Genomic DNA, 24,318 nt, shown 5'->3' with positions numbered 1-24,318 from the left:
TCCATTGACCTAGCTACTGTCTCTTGGGGAGGTGGATTAACCATAGCAACAGGAGAACCCCTCCTGTCACTGTAGTGAGTATCTACACTGAAGCACAACAGCTGTGCCACTGTAGCAGTTTAAGTGTAGACGCAGCCTAAGTCCATACGCTTATTACTCTTAATGTGAAATAGTATTGCTGGAATATGCTAGGATTTAGATCATGACTCTGTATTACAAGCAGGCAAAATTCTAACCCTGCTGTAAACAGATTCGACATATTGTATTTAAATTGGAACTGACACCCTTCCTGGGAGGTTACATTTGAATGACAAAGGCCTAGTCTACAGTGGAAAGTCTGGTGGGGAACTGGCACAAATTATACTGGTATAAGCACTTTTATACTGGTATAATTGCATCTACACTAGGTCTTTTAAATGCATATCTATGCCAGCAAAAACAAAAAACAAACAAAATACAAAAAATACAAAAAACCCACACCCTTGACTGACATACCTAGGCTGGCAAAACTTTCTAGCATAGATCTGTCCTAACAAACAACAAACCTCATGAACCTTAGGGCTTGTCTCCACCTACTGGGGGATCGACACGTGGTAATCAATCCACGGGCTCGATTTAGCGGGTCTAGTGAAGACCCATTAAATCAACCGCCGATCGCTCTCCTGTCAACTCCAGTACTTCACCGAAACGAGAAGCATAAGGTAAGTCGACAGAAGAGTTTCTCCCATCAACCCAGCACGTTTTAGACACTGCAATAAATTGACCTAAGGTACATTGACTCCAGTTACGTTATTCACGTAGTTGGAGTTGTGTAACTTGGGTTGATTTAGCCCCGTAGTGTAGACCTGCTGTTAGTCTAAGCTGTCTTCCCAAGGTTGGCTGATCCTTGGGTTTTCCTGCGGACACCTCTCTATCCCAGCCCCCTAGCCTTTCCGTTCAGAGCTCCTCTGACCTCCCTTCTATCTAGGGTAATACAGTTAACAAGCCAGACCTGCCAGGAGTCAGCAGTTATCAGTCAGCATCACATCACCCAGGAGGGCTCCAAAACTTGCTAACAGGATGAACAGAAGAGCCCTACCACTCTGTTGCATATCTTCCCCCAGAGCAATCGCTCTGACATCATCCCCTAACTGTTTCATCAGCAAGCTAAACACAGTGGAACTGAACTCCTGACCTTTCTTCCCAAAACCTTCCTTCTCCCCTCCCATTCTACAGCACTACTGACAACACGTCACTCAGACCCAGGCCATCTTTGGTTCCTCCCTCGCCTGCACCCCTCACATCCAGGTAGCACACAAATCCTGCTGTTTTCCCCTTCACGTTATTTCCAAAATCTGACTACATTGTTAAAGCTCCAGTTCAGGCCCTGGTCATTTCCTCTCTTGGCTACTGCCGCTTCCTCTCTGGTTACACATGGCATCCCACTCTGATGCACTCAAAAGCACAGGGGCTAGGATAATCATCCTTCCTTGTTAGTCACTGTCACCAAATCACCTTCCAAGTCCCTCCACCGACTCCCCCTGTTCCACTGCATTAAGTTCAAACTGTTAATCCTCACTTTTAAGGCTCTTGCCCCTCCATAATTGTCAGCTCTTGTTTGTTATCATCTTGGCACTTGCCTCCTCCATTCCACCAGCAATTGAACCCTCTTCCGTGTGTCTGTCAGCTTCTCTCACAACAATCTCCAGGCCTTCCTTCCATGCTGGCCCTTAGGCATGGAATGCCCTGCCTGAATTAATTTGCAAAGCCACTACCTCATGCTCTTTTAAATGCCTCCTAGAGACCCACCTTTGCTACAAGACCACTGAGTTTGCTTCTGTGGTAGCAGCATTTTACTTAATTTATTTTTGTAAAACAAAAAATCTCCTCTCTTGGAGCTATCAGGAATGGTACAAGAACTAACTTATATAACTGTGTGAACTTCTAAATAAACCTTGTCCTTCCCTACCCACCTTTCCTTCTTTGGTCTGTCAGACTCAGCTGTCGAGACCCATCTCAATTCAGAGGGTAATATGGCAAAGGGACTGACACTGACTACGTTTTACAGCAGCTACAAATATATATATAAAATATATGATATAAAAGGCTATAAGATTAATCTAAATGTTCAGCATGTAGATAAGAGGTGTGGTATCAGATGTAACAAAGGTTTTTAGACTTGTGCAATATTAAGCAAACATAGTAGTAGATCACTTAAAATAATCAATGGGGAAAGAAAAATAAAATAAGAGAGAATATGAGAGTCTATTTTTCTTCCCTCATTGATTATTTTACATGATCTTATAATTAGTTAGCATAAATGGGAAGGACAGTGGTCTAATGACTAGAGCAGGAAATGCAGAATTCCTAAGTTCTTGCCTTGGTTCTGTCACTGACTTTCTAGAAGGTCTTCAGCAGGTCTGAACGTCTTTGCTTTGCTCATATGGAAACTCACTGGGTTTAATAATGTTTGCCTCTCACTGGGCTATTTCATTTCTATAACACTTATCTATGAATGTGACAGATGTTAATCAAGTTGCTTTGGACGTTGCTCACATACTAAGATGACAAGGGGGGTATAAAAACCTATATAGAATGAGGAGAATGGTCCAGGGTTTCATAGATTCATAGACTTTAAGGTCAGAAGGGACCATTATGATCATCTAGTGTGACCTCCTGCACAATCCAGGCCACAGAATCTCACCCACCCACTCCTGTATCAAACCTGTGTCTGAGCCATTGAAGTCCTCAAATCATGGTTTAAAGACTTCAAGGTGCAGTGACTCTTCCAGCAAGTGACCCGTGCCCCATGCTGAAGAGGAAGGCGAAACCCCCCCCAGGGCTTCTGCCAATCTGCCCTGGAGGAAAATTCCTTCCCGACCCCAAATATGGTGATCAGCTAAACCCTGAGCATGTGGGCAAGACTCACCAGCCAGCACCCAGGAAAGAATTCTCTGTAGTAACTCAGATCCCACCCCATCTAACAAGCCATTGGGCATATTTACCGCTAGAAGTCAAAGACAAATTAATTGCCAAAATTAGGCTATCATATCATCCCCTCCATAAACTTATCAAGCTTAGTCTTGAAGCCAGATATATCTTTTGCCCCCACTGCTCCCCTTGGAAGGCTGTTCCAGAACATCACTCCTCTGATGGTTAGAAACCTTCATCTAATTTCAAGTCTAAACTTTCTGATAGCCAGTTAGGGCACTAGCCTGAGACTTGGCTCAATTCCCAGCTCCGTTACAGCCAGTTTCTCTCTCTGTGCCTCAGTTCCCCCATCAGTTGGTGGTGATGGGGGACTTCAACTATCCGGATATATGTTGGGAAAATAACACAACGGGGCACAGACTATCCAACAAATTCTTGGACTGCATTGGAGACAACTTTTTATTTCAGAAGGTTGAAAAAGCTACTAGGGGGGAAGCTGTTCTAGACTTGATTTTAACAAATAGGGAGGAACTCGTTGAGAATGTGAAAGTAGAAGGCAGCCTGGGTGAAAGTGATCATGAAATCATAGAGTTTGCAATTCTAACGAAGGGTAGAAGGGAGAACAGCAAAATAGAGACAATGGATTTCAGGAAGGCAGATTTTGGGAAGCTCAGAGAGCTGATAGGTAAGGTCCCATGGGAATCAAGACTGAGGGGAAAAACAACTGAGGAGAGTTGGCAGTTTTTCAAAGGGACACTATTAAGGGCCCAAAAGCAAGCTATTCCGCTGGTTAGGAAAGATAGAAAATGTGGCAAAAGACCACCTTGGCTTAACCATGAGATCTTGCACGATCTAAAAAATAAAAAGGAGTCATATAAAAAATGGAAACTAGGACAGATTACAAAGGAGGAATATAGGCAAACAACACAGGAATGCAGGGGCAAGATTAGAAAGGCAAAGGCCCAAAATGAGCTCAAACTAGCTACTGGAATAAAAGGAAACAAGAAGACTTTTTATCAATACATTAGAAGCAAGAGGAAGACCAAAGACAGGGTAGGCCCACTGCTTAGTGAAGAGGGAGAAACAGTAACAGGAAACTTGGAAATGGCAGAGATGCTTAATGACTTCTTTGTTTCGGTCTTCACCGAGAAGTCTGAAGCAATGCCTAACATAGTGAATGCTAATGGGAAGGGGGTAGGTTTAGCGGATAAAATAAAAAAAGAACAAGTTAAAAATCACTTAGAAAAGTTAGATGCCTGCAAGTCACCTGGGCCTGATGAAATGCATCCTAGAATACTCAAGGAGCTAATAGAGGAGGTATCTGAGCCTCTAGCTATTATCTTTGGAAAGTCATGGGAGACGGGAGAGATTCCAGAAGACTGGAAAAGGGCAAATATAGTGCCCATCTATAAAAAGGGAAATAAAAACAACCCAGGTAACTACAGACCAGTTAGTTTAACTTCTGTGCCAGGGAAGATAATGGAGCAAGTAATTAAGGAAATCATCTGCAAACACTTGGAAGGTGGTAAGGTGATAGGGAACAGCCAGCATGGATTTGTGAAGAACAAATCATGTCAAACCAATCTGATAGCTTTCTTTGATAGAATAACGAGCCTTGTGGATAAGGGTGAAGCGGTGGATGTGGTATACCTAGACTTTAGTAAGGCATTTGATACGGTCTCGCATGATATTCTTATCGATAAACTAGGCAAATACAAATTAGATGGGGCTACTATAAGGTGGGTGCATAACTGGCTGGATAACCGTACTCAGAGAGTTGTTATTAATGGTTCCCAATCCTGCTGGAAAGGCGTAACGAGTGGGGTTCCGCAGGGGTCTGTTTTGGGACCGGCTCTGTTCAATATCTTCATCAACGACTTAGATATTGGCATAGAAAGTACGCTTATTAAGTTTGCGGATGATACCAAACTGGGAGGGATTGCAACTACTTTGGAGGACAGGGTCATAATTCAAAATGATCTGGACAAATTGGAGAAATGGTCTGAGTTAAACAGGATGAAGTTTAACAAAGACAAATGCAAAGTGCTCCACTTAGGAAGGAAAAATCAATTTCACACATACAGAATGGGAAAAGACTGTCTAGGAAGGAGTACGGCAGAAAGGGATCTAGGGGTTATAGTGGACCACAAGCTAAATATGAGTCAACAGTGTGATGCTGTTGCAAAAAAAGCAAACATGATTCTGGGATGCATTAACAGGTGTGTTGTGAGCAAGACACGAGAAGTCATTCTTCCGCTCTACTCTGCTCTGGTTAGGCCTCAGCTGGAGTATTGTGTCCAGTTCTGGGCACCGCATTTTAAAAAAGATGTGGAGAAATTGGAAAGGGTCCAAAGAAGAGCAACAAGAATGATTAAAGGTCTTGAGAACATGACCTATGAAGGAAGGCTGAAAGAACTGGGTTTGTTTAGTTTGGAGAAGAGAAGACTGAGAGGGGACATGATAGCAGTTTACAGGTATCTAAAAGGGTGTCATGAGGAGGAGGGAGAGAACTTGTTCACCTTAGCCTCTAAGGATAGAACCAGAAACAATGGGTTTAAACTGCAGCAAGGGAGGTCTAGGTTGGACATTAGGAAAAAGTTCCTAACTGTCAGGGTGGTTAAACACTGGAATAAATTGCCTAGGGAGGTTGTGGAATCTCCGTCTCTGGAGATATTTAAGAGTAGGTTAGATAAATGTCTATCAGGGATGGTCTAGACAGTATTTGGTCCTGCCATGCGGGCAGGGGACTGGACTCGATGACCTCTCGAGGTCCCTTCCAGTCCTATAATCTATGATTCTATGATTCTATGATTCCCCAATGATAAATGCAGATAACAGCACTTCCCTACCTCGTGGGGTTTACGGCGAGGATAAATGTATAAAACTGAGGTGCTCAGATACAACAGTGCTGGGGACCAGAGAACTACTTAAGATATCTAGAATAGAATGGAATCTTCTGAAGATGTCAAAGCACCTTACAAAGAAAATTAATTGACATCCAAATAACGTTATATGCTTGATATAAAATTATGTAATATAAATATGTTATCTATGAAACTCACATTATATAGAATTACTCATGTTATGTTTGCTTATTATATTATTTGTCACACACACACACACACACACACACACACACACACACACACACACACACACACACACACAGAGTTCTCCAGAGCAGCTTTCTTATATAAAAAGCCCAGTAACTTTTGATACTATGTAGATCAGGGATCGGCAACCTTTGGCACGTAGCCCATCAGGGAAATCTGCTGGCGGGCCAGGACCATTTGTTTACCTGCAGTGTCCGCAGGATTGGCCGATCGCAGCTCCGACTGGCCGCGGTTTGCAGTTCCAGGCCAATGGGGGCTGTGGGAAGCAGCAGCCAGCACATCCCTCAGCCTGCGCTGCTTCCCGCAGCCCCCATTGGCCTGGAACGGCGAACCGCAGCCAGTGGGAGCTGTGATCAGCTGAACTTGCAGATGTTACAAGTAAACAAACCGTCCTGGCCCGCCAGCGGATTTCCCTGATAGGCCGCGTGCCAAACGTTGCTGATCCCTGATGTAAATGATAAAAAATATAAAATAATGTAATTCATAAAAAGGGCTTTTAATTATTTTTTGGACTTGGTTCTTTGTTATTGTCTCCCCTGTGGAATATTTGGTTTATTAGGGAGCACAGGTGCTCACCTTAAAAAAAGATTCACTCCAGAGTCTGATCTGGATACAGCAACTGCCTCCTGTAAAAGCGGATGGGGGGAAAAAAGCATACAACCTGACACATAAGGAACATGAAGCAAACAAAATCAGAATGATCTCATCAGGCAGGTACAGGTAAAAAGAGGAATTCCAGCTACAAAGAAATGTTTAATAAATGCTATCATATTGATATGTCCTTATGTAGTGAGTTGACATTATACACCAAAGAAGAGACAACCTTCAATTGCAGAGAGTAACTGCGGATTTGCATTACATTTGCTTTGTGTCTTGGGAACAGGCTTACATTTCCTTACAACTAATGAATTACAGTGATTTTTAGGGAGCTGACAGTTCCGGGGGAAAAAATGTGGCTCTGAAATATTCTTCATTGCTAACCCTTTGTAGTAGTAATTGTAGTAGTTCTTACTCTAGCCTGCCAGAAGCATAGCTTTCATTAAATATTAAAAAGCTATTTGTTAAAATAATGTTACCATAGCAACTAGAGAAAGCTAAAATACTGTGCTGCTGACTCACAGCATATTAATCAACCACTAGCTATTATTTAATGAGAGCCCCCTGCAAGGTCTTACAGTAACGACAGAGTTGATAAGAATACAGCAGTTGCTGAATCAATAGTCCCTGAGCACAGTGATCATCTGTGGTCGCTTTGGTTCTGGACTCTGACCTCTTTGTTATGGCTAATGCCTGTTGCACTCAGTGTCTGTCCCCAACATGGGAAGAAAATGCTTTTGGAGTGTGCATCGCAGACCCTATTAAATAGGTACTACATAATGGAATGGGATGGTATAGAGGTTTTACTGGCATAAGTTTGGAATGGCTGCTTTACTCACAAGTGATGAAGGCATGAATAAACTATGCAGATTATTTTAAACGAGTGCTCATGAAACCTTTAGCTCACACCACATAACCATGTATGTTGTACCATTTATGTGCCATATGTCACAGAAAACCTATTTTAGTAAAGTCTAAAAAAAATATTAGGATTATTTCTTGTAGCAGGTGCCTGAAGTTACCATAATCCAGGGGTTCCCAAATTTTGTGTCGGCATGACCCCATTTTAATGAATTATTGCCTCCCAGAACCCAGGCAGCATGGAAGACACCATTCTGTAGAGCAAAATGGCGTCTTCTGCACAGTGTGACCTCACCCGCACTGCATGTGCGAGGTCACATGCATGGAGGACTCCATTTTGCCCTACATAATAGCATCTTCCACACAGCATGATCTCGTACATATGGTGCAGGTGAGGTCATGCTGTGCAGGGGATGCCTCTTCATAATGCAAAATGGTGTCCTCCATGCATGGTGACCTCACATGCACCATACATGAGAGGTCGTGCTGTGTGGAGCAAAATGGCATCCTTCACACATTAGGGATTGCCGTGACCCCATCTGCTAATGACGCAACCCTATTTGGGGTCACAGCCCACAGTCTGAGAACCACTGCTGTAAATCCAACTGTGCAGGTCTCAGAGGGAGAAAAAAATTAAATCTGGTAAGTGCAAAACCCTTTCAAAACTAGCCTGGAAGAGCTTTTTTTTTTTTTTTTTATACATAAAAAAGTCATCACTTTTAAATTTGATATCTCAGCCCCTGCCAGGCATTGGGCCCCATTGGAAAGGTAGGAATTTGAGCCTTACCTTTCCAATTGCATAAAGCTCATATTTTTAGCTTTGCAGGATCCCCAGGTACCAGATTTTACAGCTATGGTATTTTATAGAGAGGAAAATCAGTCCCTGGCTCAGGACAGAATCTCACTTATCCTGAGCATTGTGCAGATAAACTTTGGGGCATAAATTCCTTATTTGTGGGTAAAAGGATAAAACTTTTCTCACTCAGGTTGTTTTATTGAAAAAAATGGTGGAGTTTGAAGCTGCTCCGGGGCTTGGGATGTTAGAATAAGTCTTGGGAGATGGGTTCGGAAGCAAGCAATACAGACATAGGCCCGTAATAAATTTATTTATCACAGCCCTGTGCAATTTATCACACGGATATCATCATGTGTGCAATGAGCTTTGAAAGACTGCCCACTGGGCAATCACCTTTGAATCACCTTCCATGGAAATCCTGGCCCCATTAAAGTCAATGGAAGTGTTACCACTGACTTCACTGGTCAGGATTTGATCTATGTGTCATACCAGTAGAACTTGCTGAAGGGAATCTTAACTGAATCAGAAATTCCAGTCCCATGATAATGTTCAATTTTGGGGGAGGATGAAAACTTAGGCTTTATTTAAAAACCCATACCAAGCTGTGGGGTTTCATGCCTTCTTTAAAAAATGGAAAATAAATACATAAATTAGTAATTAACCAGAAGAATGTGATTAATATAACAGCTTTCAGATGCCAGCTTTGGTTCCTTGCTGCTTTGTTTGGGTGTTGTAGGCTGTGACTATGACAACCACAAGCAGTTCTTGGATTGATGCAATTTGTGGCATCCTGCTCAATGAAAACTGCCTCTTCCCTCCCTCAACAGTTAAAAACTTTTTTAAAAAATGATTTTTTTTGGTTCCTTTTCTTTTAAGCACTGTAAGGAATTGTCAGGCCCTGATCTACTGGGTAGGATCCTGAGATACTAATGAGATGGGTGCCGTATCAAAACCTAGAAAGAACAGAATAGTGGATTTCAGCCTTACAACGGTCAAGGGAGAAGAGCTAGGCCAATGGTGAATGCTTTGGAAACTCTGACCCCGACATGTATGAGATCGAATGTAATTTCATAGCAATAAGGAATAAGTCTCCTCTTCATCCTGCCATGGCGAGAACTGTGTGATCCAATAGGTGCCTTCCATCTCTGGTCACTATGATCTCTGGCCTCAAGTTCTGAGGTCAAAAAAGGGTAGCTTTATTTAAGCTCGGACCCTCTGGAGACAGGATTCCCCTCACTCCCCCCTATGTACTATTGGTGTGTTCCGTTTTTTAAAGAAATTCAATACACAGTCTCCCCCCATATTACTCAGGCAAAGGGGGGCAGGAGGGATAGCTCAGTGGTTTGAGCATTGGCTTGCTAAACCCAGGATTGTGAGCTCAATCCTTGAGGGGGCCACTTAGGGAATCTAGGGCAAAATCAGTACTTGGTCCTGCTAGTGAAGGCAGGGGACTGGACTCAATGACCTTTCAGGGTCCCTTCTGGTTCTATGAGATAGGTATATCTCCATATATTATTTTTGTATTATATTATGGTTTGATATAGCACAGGGAATATCTGCCTATTAATTGATGATGTTTAGAGAGGTGGGCTTTCTGGTGAAAGTGCAAATGAACATCTTAGCCTTCAAGAAACTCCACAGCTGGAGTTGAATCTTTCAGTTCACATAAAAGAGGAGAGGAAAGCCCAGCAAATCGCTGTCACACAGCCACATTTTGCACAGTCATTATTGTGCTCACTCAGTGAAGTTTCTCCTTTGCTTTGTTTGTCTTTAACATGGTTACAAACGGTTAGCAAACTCAGGACTGAATACAAAACCACCCCAAACCTTTTCAGTTAGTGAACAGTCAGCCACAACAAACATCTCCTTTATATGACCCACAGATAATCAGGAATTTTGTGTCATACACAAAATCACTACATCCTGAATCCGATACTAGAAGGGCCAACATGCATTTAAAACAAACCACACGCTATGAAGTCAACCGAATATCACAAAAAAAGTTGGCTAAAGTCAATACATGGACTTCAATGGACTCCTGATTTACACTGGTGTATCTGCGATTAGGCCTCTCGGGCACAACATCAGCGGTTGGGTAACTCGGAAAGAGGATTTTCTCATTGTTATAATCAGGGTGAATATCTGATTTATCTGAACATGCAGAAAACATCTGGGAACAAATTCAGAGGTGAGTCTTAAGTGAGATTGTTAGATTCATACCCACTTAGCAATGTGTAATTCACATTCCCTTACACAGGATTTACTCTGAGTTTTGCCCCAGGTCCACACTTCAATACACAAGTTTGGTCGTTGAGTCCTGTACCAGGCAAGATGCTGGAACACTGTGATGGCTTTGTGCTCAGTTCCTGGATGGATCCTCAGATCTTTCTTAAGCAGCTTGTCTGGGTGACTTCTGGGGCAATATTGACAGCTCTTGAGGGAGGAAAGGAAGGGAAAAAAGACAGGCAATATCTAGCTCTCCTTGGCTTAGGGAAAGCTGGTCATGAGGACAGGGCCGGCTCCAGGCACCAGCTTAACAAGCAGGTGCTTGGGGCGGCCAAGGGAGAGGGGCAGCACCTGCGGCAATTCGGGGGCAGCAGGTCCCTCACTCCCTCTAGGAGCGAAGGACCTGCCGCTGAACTGCCGCCGCCGATCGCGGCTTTTTTTTTTTCCCCCAATTGCTGCCGGCGATCGCGGATTTTTTTTTTTTTTTGCTTGGGGCGGCAGAAATGCTGGAGCCATGAGGAGAGGCATGGGAACTGAAAGAGAGAAAAAATGGTGAAGGGATATTAAAGGATTTTCCTTCCCCTGGACTCCTCAAAATCCCACCAGGTTGAACATGACAATTACACTTAAAATGTATCTCTGAATAACTAACCATCTGGCCCTTAGGCACTGGTAACTACCGGAAACTAATGAAAGGAAATGCAAATAGCAAAGGTGCAGAAACCAAAATCTTCCAGCTCCAGTCTCTCCCCCACCTCTCGAGCAGTATCATTTCCCTCAGTCAGTCAGCGGAACTCTGCCACAAACATTTTGCATTCCCCAGTGCATCACTCTCTTCATTCACACTTCTGTCCAACAGGATTTAATGCGCCAGTATATTAGGAGACAGGTAGCTGGGAATTTTACAGTCTGCTCTTACTATGCTGCAGTGACCACATCACACCGCAAATAATTTTATAGCCTCATGAGAATAATGCACACCAATTACCTGGGTGGCTTCCAAGTGGTCTGTTATCTCAGTTTTATTCTTCACTCTCTCAACACTGCTGTGATATACTAGTGGCACATACAGGCTGCCCTCCTCATTCAAAATCATCCCTTCACTTTGGTCTGACTTAGAAGACGGACATTGTTCAACTTGAGCTACCAGACGAGCTTTGAAGAGTGAGCAGGCAAGTCCGAGTGAGTCTCCCCATCTTCCAGCTGCACCCAGTGCCAGTTTATTCCACTTATTGAAGCTAGCGTTACACTAGAATTCATAAGAAGGGCCCCAGAAATTCTGAAGAGCAGGATTCTTGCCAGTTTCAATACTGACAGATTAGTAGAAGTGTGTCTAAAGGGACAGCTGGGGAGGGAAGAACTGCCATGGAGTGCACCTTTGGAGAAGTGGTTTGTTATTGTACAGGAAAGGTGCAATTCCAGGATATGAGCTTTATAAATCTCCTTAAAGAGAAAAACAAACAAACAAACAACAAAACACCTCACAACCAATGTTCAAATGTACGAATGACTTTTCAGAACAAATTAACGTTACTTTTCAAGCTAGGTGAACAAACAACTTTAAAGTGGCCCTCTAACCCATGGTTATGTTCCGAAAGAGACACTAGGTAAAGATGGCATCTTCCTAATACATTTATCCCCTGTGACTGTCCCTGTCATATCTGCTGAATTTACTGACACAAACAAGCTCTACTCTTGCTGGCACCGCACAGTCAACACGGCTGCGGGCAAAGGAGCTAGATTCTGGTCCGGCTCATGTATCAGAAGTAGAATGGCCTCTGTTCTGACTGCAGAGTCTTAGCTACTGACTGAAAGAACACAGGCAGATTCTCAGAGCTCAGGGGGCATTGGAAACACTAGCAGTTTAGAGAAAAACATTTTTTATTCAACTGGAGAATATGTGCTATGGAAGTTATCAAGGAGAATAAAAAATCCCCTAATAACTCAGAGTCACTTTTCTAACAATAACTGCACTTTAAAAAATAGCTTCTCTTCCAAAATATTTGCCTCTTTATGCTTACTTTAACATTTCACAAATGACTGAAACACAGGATTTTCTGTTGCAGAATTGCTACTCTATACCTACATTTTTCAATTCCTAAATGACTACTAGCTATTTTAGTGACCATTTCTTTTCTCAGCACAGCTGGAATCAGTCTCTCTCTCTCGTTAGCAAAATATAGTCCTTACTACTTTCTTCCCTAAATGGTTTCAGTTTGCGGTCTCATTCTGCTCTCTCTGTGACCCATCCTTGCAAAGGGATTATTTCCATTGAGGCAAAATAAAATGGGATTGTATTTCAACTTGAAGTCCTGCTCATTTGGAAGTATCACTGTCGGGTGTGGATAAAAAATAGGTTTACCTGGATCTTGCCCATGTTAGTGCCCAAGACCACAAATTATAACATAAAAATAGAGAGCAAACTAATTGTTTTTACTGCTGCAAACTTGCCCCTCCCCCCACCAAGCACATACATATCCCAGAACAATGCCACACTAAACCCTGGGTCTGGCGCCTAGATCCAGCCAGTATTTTGCTCTCCACCTTCAAAATTGTATTGCCTAAACGGAGAGCAAGTGTAGGCACTCCCCTTACACCAAAATAAAGCTGGATCCCAGTCCATCCTGGAGAAACAGCATGTGAATGCCTGGATCCGACCCCTGGATCCTTGAGTTTTTGGCCCCAATTTCCCTCTTGGTATTTGCACTTTTCATTGTCCCAGTCCTCTACACTTGGCTAGATCCAGCAGGATTTAAGTGTCAGACCTGTGGTTTAATGGTGCTGTTGCTCTGGGACACATTGGGGCTGTTTTTTGGGGAGCAGTAGGAACAACTAGACCAGTTGCCTATTTTGATGCTACAATTGGCATCTTAGGTACAAATGTCATCAGAATCCTGATAGATTCGTTTTTTCCCTTTTCCCTTCAGAATATGCAGATTTTCCACTAAAGAAGAATTCTGAACTTAGATCTCCAATGACATGAAAATCAAAATTTTATCTGTCTGTGGCACAGCAAATGAAGCAATAAATGAGTTTTGCATAGTGCCACGGCTCCATTTTGTTGTCCCTTTTCTCAGTTAAACACATCCATGTGGTCTATATCTCCAGCCAGGTTATTATTCAGCCTATTCAGTAACACAATATGGACCTTATTTTGTGATTTACAGGATATGTCAAAAATCACACAACAGTGGATTTTCTCACTGTACAAAATCTCTTAAATACAAGCACTTTAACTTTCATTTTTAATCTTCCATCTCCTTCCTTCTGCTTGACCAAACCCAGATTTCTCATTTTAAACAAAAGAGAAAATGCTACTTACCAGTAACGTATCCCTTACATCATGGGATTTTTAGTATTTTTAACCGCACTGAAGACAGGCAGAACTTCAGACACATACAGGGGGTGGGAGGGAATAAAAACCTAACTAATCAGAAGGAAGGGAGAAAAAGCAAACACCCGTCCCAGTTCTCTGACCAGCAAGTAAAACAAAAATCAGAGCAGGGTGAGTGACAATAGTTTTTTCTGGCTAACCATTACACAGTGCTAGACCAGAAGGCTTGGAGTTCAGTTCCTATGGAGGTAGCATTATTTACCTGGGAGATGTCTGGAACAAGATTTCCTATTGCTTAAGCTCAGCAGACAGTGGAAACCTATCATACATTCTGGAATCCTAAAATATTGCTGCTAATTGTGTATTCCGAAACTAATCCCAAAAGGTCCACCAGCAATAGACACATTCCTCCAAAACACAATCTGCTCTGCTAGCCCATGGGGAGATGGCACCTTGACAAAGAGGTCACACATCCAGGGTGTGGTGGAACTCTGGAGAGAGTAGTGGCACCTGTTAACAGAAGTCCTGCTACCATTTTCCCCATCAGAAGGACTCATCTGATGTGCCCCAAATGCTACAGTTTGCTTTACCTATCTCTGTTTCTTACCAGAATGAAGATAGGGTAGGGAGGGCAAGTCCTGTTTTCAGCAGCTGTAGCAATAGCCATGATGATAAAAGCTCAGCGTGACTCAGAAGGGGTGTGTGTATCTGGGAGACAGACAGACAGCCAACCCTTGAGCCTGTAGAGTAAGCTGGGTTTGGAATGAGGTAGGATGTAATGAATAATCATGGGAATGGTAAGAGCAAGAAGAACATAGGCAGCAAATGTCATGATTAAGTGAATGGTTTAAGAGAAGGGATTGAAGCAAATTTGTCATTTCAGTCAGTAAAGAGAGAACCACCTGCAATTTTAACTCAATCTGAAGGATTTGGACAGAAACTTCAGACTGTCTTGTCATTCATCTGAATGGGAAGTTGGAAAATCTGTAATTGGATAGGAAGAGAGGAGCCATAAGTCTTTTGCTCCTTTCCAGCAAGTGAGGAAGATGTTTTCTGGCTCTTCCCAAAAGAAGATACAACTTGATTTCTGGAAAGAACATCACAGCAATTCCAATAACTGTGAGATTGGGGTGTGTGATACAACGGAAACCATTTTCAAGAAGTTTGAGTAGAAAAAGTTACACATTTATACATAATTAAAAGAAAACGGCACCTACTTTGCTCAGCCTCAAAACACAAAGAAGCTCTAATTCCCCTGAACTGTAATCTAAAAAGGTGATACAAGTATGTGTACACTGAAATTAGACACCCATTCCAGGCCTGAACCAGCTGATTTGGGCTTGGGCCTGGGCATGGGCTTGCCCTCCCCCGCCACCCCTTCCTCCCCCTCCCCCGCACCTTTCTGGGTCCTAAAGCCTGAGCTGCAGCTGGAGCATCTACACTGTTATTAAACAGCCCTGCAGCTTGAGCCTGAGACAGCTGACACAGGCCAGCCCTGGGTTTTTAATTGCAATGTAGACATACCCTTAGTTGCAGTCATAGTTACAGGGATAGCTACACCTCTTACTCCTCTTTTGGTCTCTCTGAATGCACCTCCTCAGCTGGCAGGCCTCGTGCCTTTACTTTCCTTCAGACAGAATCCCGCAATTCTCTCCCTTAGACTGAGTCCCAGCCAGTCACAGTCCCCTGTGTATCAATCTTGCTCAAGCCAGCTGGGTTCAGTACCTGTAGTTCTTCCCTTCGGGAGCTGCGGCCACTGGATTACAAAGACCCAAAACAGCTTTCTTAAAACAAGTAGAAGCAAAGCACAGCATAAGAGAAAAGGATTTTTAAAACAAAGGGTCTGCATGCATGTCTACCTTACCTAGAATCCTAGGCAGGCCTATCTTACCCCAGACTTCTACCCTCAGGGAGCCTGGGTCTCAGTCTGTTCCCCTTGACTCTCCCTCACCATGTTCTTGAGGGTCTGGCTTTTAAATCCAACCAAAGCGCTTTGCTCTCAATTTCCCAGGCCCCTTTTGCCCTGCTGCCCAAAACCAGTCTGGTGAGCTCAGCAGGGTGTCAGAGGTGGAGCTTCAAAGTCAATGGCTCTTGCAGCATCCTGAGAGCGCTGGTAGATGAGTGGCTATTTGAGGACATTGTACTCTTTCCTGCCTATGTGCAGCCAGCCTCGTCTTGAATTAACCCCTTCTTCTCATACAGTAAACCCCCTTACAAACAAACACACAGAGTAGTCGTAAGTTACAGGCAAATCTATCACAGTAACAGTCGGCATTCCTGAGCCGAGCGCTGGAGACAGATATTTTCCTGGAAGGTGACGAGAATTGTGACCGCAACAGAGATAGCCCCATCTCCACTCTGTTTTTAGAGGAAGGATTATAAAAATTTACAGTGTTGCTACTGCTTAGGATTTTATGAAGAGTCTTACAATGTTAGATGCTTTTCATAAAGCCCCTGCTCCTACAGTGATTATGTGATATTCTCAGCTCTAAACACACGTTTCTACTCCTCACTGGTGTGGAGAAAAAAATGAAACCATAACCTGAGGGTCAACCTAAAGGATAAGAAATCAGAAGGCAAATAAAAAGGTCCCAAATTTAATATATATATAAAAAACTCATGTTTTTTAAGCCAATCTCAGGATTTTTGGGGACCTGACCTGATTTTTGAACGGTTGGGGTTGGCACTACTGAAATTACAGCAGGTAATAAATAATCACGTGTAATGGTGCATTTCATACAGACATCTCAGAATGTTTACGAAAGGTAGGTAATCATCATTCCCATTTTTCAGATGAGGAAACTGAGGCACCGGAAAGGTTCTGAGCCTTGCCCAAATTAACTCAACAAGTTACTGACAGAACTCACATCACATCATGTTATTTTGGGGAAGTTCTTTGGCCTGTGTTATATGGGACGTCAACCTAGATGATCACAGTGGTCCCTATTGGCCTGGAATCTATGACTCCCCATTCTGTATCCCAGACTGCATGGTCCATCCTACCTCCCTCAATGGGGTCTCAAATTGAGTGCAACATTTAGATTGCTATAAAAAAAAGTTTTGACAACAATCTTACACCATTACAAATAGTTTAAGGATCTAAAAAAACCCTATTAGAAACTGTTTATATAAACACAAACATTCCCATGCATTTTTTTGCAGCCCAAATATAATGGCACTGAGAATTTCATTGTTCAAGCTGAAGGAAACAGATCCCCAAGATGTCGAGATCTTTGGTGATCTGGAACACAGATCTACAGCAGATGTTTCTGTGGGATGATATGGGGGGGGGGGGAGAGGGAAAATAACTATACCTTTTAATAGCCAGGTAAAAACAAATTCCTTTGAGATTCACTGAATCTAAGAAAATTATCAGTTTTGTATAAGAAATTTATATGATGGAAGTGGGAGTCCTTGAACTGTTTGCGTTCTTTAGCTACGCTTGCTCTTAAAGCAAAGATTTCCCCAGAAGATGCCAACATGGTCGTTTAAGCCCTAGTGAAGTTCACAGAAAGCATCAGTGTGCAGCAGATAATGCAAAACATCTGCTGGCAGAGAACAGCCTTCGGACTCTCTGGCTCTTCCTATTTAGGCTTAACACAGTACTTTGGACAGTAGACACAAACCTTCTGGCTCCAGCATTCCCCAGGCTGTCTACAATGCAAAACACTAGTGGGAGTGGGGAAGGCAGTTGGTACGTGTTACGTTCACCCTATCGACAGAGATATAAAAATAAGTATCACAAAGTGCTGCTTCCCTCCTGAGTTAAAATAAGCCTACATTTCAGTCTTATTATTGAAAAGAGGAATGGCAAGTCATCATAAATGAGTCGTCTCTCTTTTTTAAAAAGACACTGCGCTCTACTATACTTGTTTGATCATGGAGTATAAATGTCCTGATTCATAGTTAAGAAAGCTCTCTGTCCAGCTAACCAACATATTCCACATTTGAGCAAGAGAGACTTACTCAATTTGGTTATTATCCTTCTGTCTACATGTTATGCAGTCAGCTTCTCTCATCAAAGAAAATGTTCTCATCAGAGCATTTGCACTGCCCTGCCCTTTCCCTGTCTGGGTGGAAGAGGTCTGTCTAAAGGAAAGAACAGACATCAGAGGAAGTGCGATAAACTTACTACATCCAGGCTGTGGCGACAAATATTTTGAGGCAAAGCTTTAGCCTGAACTTGTGACCCTTCCCAGGCCTTCCAAGTTTCAACTCAGATTCTCTACCCACCAATGCTGGTGTATTTTACTGCCTATATAGAGCTTTCTCGCTGCAGGATCACAATATCTCTCGGACTTTAGCTCTGTCAGGAGCATAAGCACTAAAAATTAACCAAGCCCTTACTTGGAATGGTGGGGCTCTTGGGAATGGGAGTTCTGAACCATGCCAGTGAATCGTGTGTGTGTGTGTGTGTGTGTGTGTGTGCGGGGGGGGAGGGGGGCGGGTACTGGTGGAGGGGGCAAGACACAGCTGGCACTAAGCTTGCAACCCAATGTGAACTGTGCTGATAATTGCAAACCTGTCACAAAGATAGCCAAGATCTCCCTCTGGTCCATGTTCCAACTATCTCCCATAAAATACTCAAAACACAAGAAACACTCAGGTAGGCAGAGCATCAAAAAGGGCATTATCGGCACAATTCTTGAAGTGACCCCTTTAAATGAGAATCCAAGACTTGTACCTTTTGAGTATTTAACCCACAGCCCTAAGGGTTCTGATATTTTTCACCCTAATACATGGATTTCCCTAAAAATTACCATAATAAAAATTACAGCCCTATTTACTTGAATTATTTATTTGATATTGAATTCAATATTCACAGCTGCATAGGAAATGTATGGTTTGCATTCTGTAGATTATATGCTGTTATTATGATATAATTAGAAGCTATAAACTTTCTGGAAATCTGTATCAACATGCTGAAAATTAAGTTTATCCTGGTAGATCCTGGTTTTGCAGGACAGACATCAGTTTTAACATATAAGATTTTCGGTTTCTAAGCTTCTTTTCTTTAAGCACTAGGCAAGCTTTGCTGCAAGAGAATCATTCCTTCATCAGCTATTATTTAGCAAATCTCATACAAGTACCCTTTTTAGTCAGTAACCTTGTGTAATTTACTAAAGATACATTGCTACAATAACAAAAAGCACATATAAGAGAAGTATGGCTTTATGGTTTGAGCGCAAGACTGGAATCAGAAGATCTGGGTGCTATCTCTGGCTCTGCTCCAGACTTTCTGTGTTAGCCTGGGCAAGTCCTGCACCTATCTCTATGATGTGGATAAATAATGCTTACATACCTAATAGGCGTATTGTGAGGATTAATGAATCCACTTCCCCTTTGTTTCCCAGACAAACCCATAAAGCCAGGGAACACATTTTTTATTAAAAACATCAACATGAAATATAAAGTAACCAAGTTAAAGGATACACTTTGGAGTCTTTTACAAACACCTACAATGTTGCAAAACATGCAGTGTGTCAGACCCTCTTGGAAACAATAATCCCTGCCCTTCCATCCCCACTGACTTGTCCTTATCCCATTTAACTGGCTTTCTCTTGTGTTTTGAACGGAGCTGAAATAGATATGGCTATTTTCATTTAATAGCAGCTGTTGTTGGAATCCATGATTTCCTTAAAGGGACCCCGGCATTTTACACTGACCCCAGAGAAACACACAATTCAATAAAAGGCTTTTGAACAAAGAATAACCTAGAAAATAAAAGCACATGGTTTTCAAATGAATGTTTGCATTTAACAGTTTCACCTTACATGCACCTTGTGTCTAAAATCTCGGTTTGTGCACAGACATTGCGGATCAAGGTCAGCACAGCACTGGGGAAATCTTGTTTTGTTAGCTAATAGCTGCTGCATAGCCCGTCGTGGGAATCTAACAATTCCCCCCCCCCCCCCCCCCCCCCCGGCTCATCTGAAGTGGTGGTTGGTTTTTGACTATTAACATCAGGTATTTATTTAAACAGAGAATAGGAGAAGGACTAAGGACTTGATACACCTTAAAAACATTACACTCTAATGCTGAGGAGTCTGGGGCCTGGAAACCTTGACAGAAGCACTTTTAATTTAAGGGGGTGAAGGTCAAGAAGAAAATGTATCAAATCCATTTGAACTGTGAGGTGCATGCCACAGTAAACAGAAACAAAACCACAACTTAGAAACATCAAGGGCTATGCTGTGTTCTGTCCCTGGACCTGTTCTTTACTAATACCCCAGGAGAGGACAGATCCCATCTCACCCATCCCATTTGCATCATTTTGTAGACCTGGCCAGGCATATCTAGAAGAAAAGGGGACGCATACCACATCCAAGAGGTGGTGTAAAGTACACACTTCCCCTGGACACCAGAGAGCTCTTTGAGACACTGTACTTCCTCAAATGCCGGTGTGTTAGGAAAAATCACACAATGAGCTCAAAGTCAATGACTGTAGCTCCTTAATAATGTTGCACAGACAGCCACTGCTATATTAGCCAGCATCCAAGGTAAGTTATACTAGTGACAAAGTATTGTCCACCTCCACACTGAAGATGGATGACAATATGGGTTGTATTTCAGAGTTCTCTTTGGCCCAGATCCATAAAGCTATTTACATTCCTAACTTCTATTGATTTCAGTGGAATTAGAAGCCTAAATAACTTTTTCAATCTGGGCCTACCTTCCAAATTCAAATCTGTTTTAAATTACAGCAAGACAAAAAACAGACTAACATTTTATTAAAAAATTTCCTAGATTCTGCCAGTTACTTCCAAATACTTGGAAGCAGGTGAGGAGGCCAGGGAGAAAAGTGCTATATATAAAGAGGAAAAAAAAAACCAGAAAATTACTTGCTCATCGGAATGTTACCAGGGAGATTTTAGTGGGGGCAACACTAGGATGTAATGCTTTATATGCCTAATCCTGGTGAACAGCAGCTACCTGAACATCTGGCACTAGAAATTAGTTCACCACATGGTGCTTCTACACTTCACCATGGTGCATGTGATCTGAAGACCCACAAAAGAGAGACAAATCATGGTCTAGGGCATCTGTATGAGGGTTTTATATTGCTGCCCATCGCGGTAGTATCTGAGTGCCTTCCATGTAAAATCAATAGCAGCCAAGCCTTTCTGGGGGTTAAAAAATAAAAAGGTACACATCTGGAGAGCTATTCCTTCACACACTTATTTAGACAGTTCACATAGTCTCTCCATTCCTCAGTATCCCCATCTTTAAATCTTGTCAGAATTTTTCTAGTGAAAAGCCTTGCTCAAAGATGTTTTTCAGCAGTTCTCTCATCACACCTTCTAGCTGTATGTGTTACCTATGAAACAATCACGTTACCTTATTTTTTCTTCTTGCTTCTTTATTTCTTCATCAAATAGAAGTGCTGTGTATTCAGAATGGCTGAGAAATATCACTTTTGCGTGCTATTTTAAATTGGCAGTCAGTATTTTAGAGACAGGAGGAGACTATTTGAATACATAAGAAAATTCAGCCAAAGAGTGGTGTTTGTCCTGATGGGTTCTGGCCAACCAATAGGAAGTTCATCGTTAACTTATTTGGCTTGAAATAGATGTAAAGAGGAATAATCCAAAATATTTACATCACCTCTTCCTACACAGTCGAGATGGACACCCTTTAAAAAGTTACACACTATGCAACACAATGAGGGCTTGCTACACTGTAACTTAACCTGTGCTAGTAATATATGTATTGGAAAGCTGTTTCAGACACTGTTTTGCCAGAACCATGATTGATAACTGTTTCCCATCATAGTTGTTGCTACAGTAGCAGTGTTGCAAGACTGTTTTCGTCTCCAGAACACATACAGTGATTTAAAAAACAAACAAGCCACCATGCTATGAATGTTCCCCCCCAACTAATTAAATTACAACTCAATTCTGAACACTGTATTAAACAATGTTAGAGCAGGACTGGGAGCCACAGTGATACTTGGTAGAAATACACAAAGGAATAGGTAGGATTGATATTACCAGCCATAATGCATAGGAGGCTTAGCTCAGTTACCACACACCCTTTCCAATCCCCACAGATCATTCAGCTTGTGACAGGGAGGGTAGAGAGTAAAACCTAACATGGCTACATTTCAAAGAGAACTTAAGGCAATAAAATACAGAAATAGATTGATCCAAATCCTGAAAGATCAAGCCCTGAACTAATTATTGGTTAAAGTGAGCTTGGCAAATTAGAAAGAATATAGGTTAAATTACAATCAGTTCACTTTTATTAGAATGAATAGGTGTCACACCAGAATATGTATGATCAACAGTAAATTCTGTGACTAGTTTGTGTTGGCTGCAGATAGCAACACTTCTACCTATTGTAAAGACTTATACATTTCCCATCACTATAGTATCTGAGCGCCTCACAATCTTGAATGTATTTATCCTCACAACACCCTTTTCAGATAGGGCAGTGCTATTATCTGTTTAACAGATGAGGAAATTGAGGCACAGAGAGACTAAGAGCCTTGCCCAAGGCCACAGAGGAAGTCTGTGGCCGAGCAAGGAATTAAATTTAGATCTTCCAAGTCCCGATAGCTTCCCAACCATTGGCCCATGCTTCTTTCTGCTTACATAAAGAAAAGCATTCCCCTTCTTCCCTTTCTCCCTAATTTGAAAACCAAAAAAAGAAAACTGAAAAGAAAATACTGAGCGGGCTGCGTACATCCAAATTTTGTTATTAAAAATGTGGTTTCTCTTATCAGGCTGTGTGGACTATTTCTGGTTTTGACTGAGCTGGAGGCATCAGGGTTGCAATTTCCTGCCAAACACAGCAGCAGCCAGTGCAAAAGCAGCAAAGGAAATAATATGAGCACAGGATGTAACAATAAAACAAGAAATCACTTCACTCCCTTTTCAGATAATTGTACTCGTGTTTCATTTGGAGCGGCTGCCATTCGGCATTATCTGGCCTCTTATTTTCAATAAGTGCATATATGTATTTACAATTATGATGTTAAACAAGGAGCAATCTGGACAGCAGCCCATAAGAGCAGGCCAGGTGACCTATTTTCAGCTAAAAGTAATCATCAGGGAGGCATTAAAGATTGTGGGAGAGGATGCCAGGAGTCCACTATATGCTGGTTTATGGTCACTCACAGTCTCTCGGCAATTAGCTTCACGTGCTCCCATTATCAGAAACCATCAAACCAGCCTATGTTATTATATATGCTTTCAGCTAGGGGTGAAATCATGAAAGAAAACCCAAACACTGAAACAACTAACAAATAAGTCTGGCCACCGTGAGGACTTTTAGGGTTTGTCTACACTGCCCGCTGGATCGACGGGCAGCGATTGCGCCAGCAGGGTTCAATTTATCGTGTCTAGTATAGACACGATAAATCGACCGCTGAGCGCTCTCCCGTCGACTCTGCTACTCCACCAGAATGAGAAGCGTAAGCAGAGTCAACAGGAGAACGTCAGCTGTCGACTTACTGCAGTGAAGACACCACGGTAAGTAGATCTAAGTAGGTCGACTTCAGTTATGCTATTCATGTAGCTGAAGTTGCGCATCTTAGATCGACCTGCACGGTAGTGTAGACAAGGCCTCAGATAGCTCCCTAACCTCACATTTTGTACATAGGAGTGAAGAGCTATCATTACCTTTCAAGTCATTATTTACTTGGGACACAAAGCAAAGGCCAAAGGGGAATACTTTTCAGACTGAATAAAACATATAAATAGTTAAGATGATGTGTGGGGGCACATCCAGCCAAACGTCCATGGCTCTGGAAGGTCTCCACAGTGGTGACTTTACTAGGCGGGGATGGATGGGGGTTATACATCATCTCACAGCTCTAGTAGTTCTCCTACTAGAGCATCCACTTCTGGTCCTACCCTCGCCTTGGATCTGCAGAGGCTACTGGGAGCGGCTGCTCTGTGGTCTACCATGGAGATGTCCAGCTCACAGCCTGCTACACAGGTAGGTACTGCACTGATGGACTGGCTTTTAAGTTATAGTATCTTGTGTCCTTCTTTCCCTTCCATCTATACATTAAATGTTTTTAAAAGCTGGGAATGTAAAGAAATAGAACGAACTTTCCCTTTGCAGCCTCCTTCACATTGGTTTTATCACAATTACAGCAATCGTAACAATTATTTGTGATTTCACATCAAACTCCATCCCACTCCCTGAACTTTAATGGGCGTTTGGGGAGCACAAAGAATTCAGGATCAGGTACTTACTGTAAAAGAGGCCGAAATAAATTTGCTTGGAGATGAATTTTATTTGATAGATGAGTTTGAAGAATCATGTGCTCTAGAAACGTTGGGTCACGTTTGCAGCAGCAGATATAGCTGGTTTGCAGCTTCCCATCTGACTAATAATCCAGGACATAATGAATTCAGCTGCCATTTAAAACATACATTTGATACTGATTTCAACTGGAGCAGGATGGAACTATAATACAGTGGGGGTGAAAGACCAGGTTTTATTGTTCTCCCTAAAAACCATGTTCCATT

The 24,318-nt window shown here is 42.3% G+C and overlaps 1 protein-coding gene across 6 annotated transcripts in view; it reads right to left on the bottom strand.

Moving 5' to 3' along the window:
- The window catches only part of ZHX2 (zinc fingers and homeoboxes 2), a 119,556-nt gene that overhangs the window by 55,254 nt on the left and 39,984 nt on the right, over window positions 1–24,318 (bottom strand). Inside the window, exon 1 of one of the 6 annotated variants that reach the window (XM_008165177.4) lies at window positions 15,702–19,736. The exons of the other annotated variants lie outside the window; for them this stretch is intronic. The gene's annotated coding sequence lies outside the window, so the exon portion shown is untranslated. Of the gene's footprint in view, window positions 1–15,701; window positions 19,737–24,318 lie in introns of those variants that run through there. 6 annotated transcript variants of the gene reach the window in all.

Source organism: Chrysemys picta, chromosome 2 (genome assembly GCF_011386835.1).
Source record: "Chrysemys picta bellii isolate R12L10 chromosome 2, ASM1138683v2, whole genome shotgun sequence".
NCBI lineage: Eukaryota > Metazoa > Chordata > Testudines > Emydidae > Chrysemys > Chrysemys picta.
The sequence above is the reverse complement of the archived record's forward strand: the minus strand, read 5'-3'. Positions and strand labels throughout refer to the sequence as shown.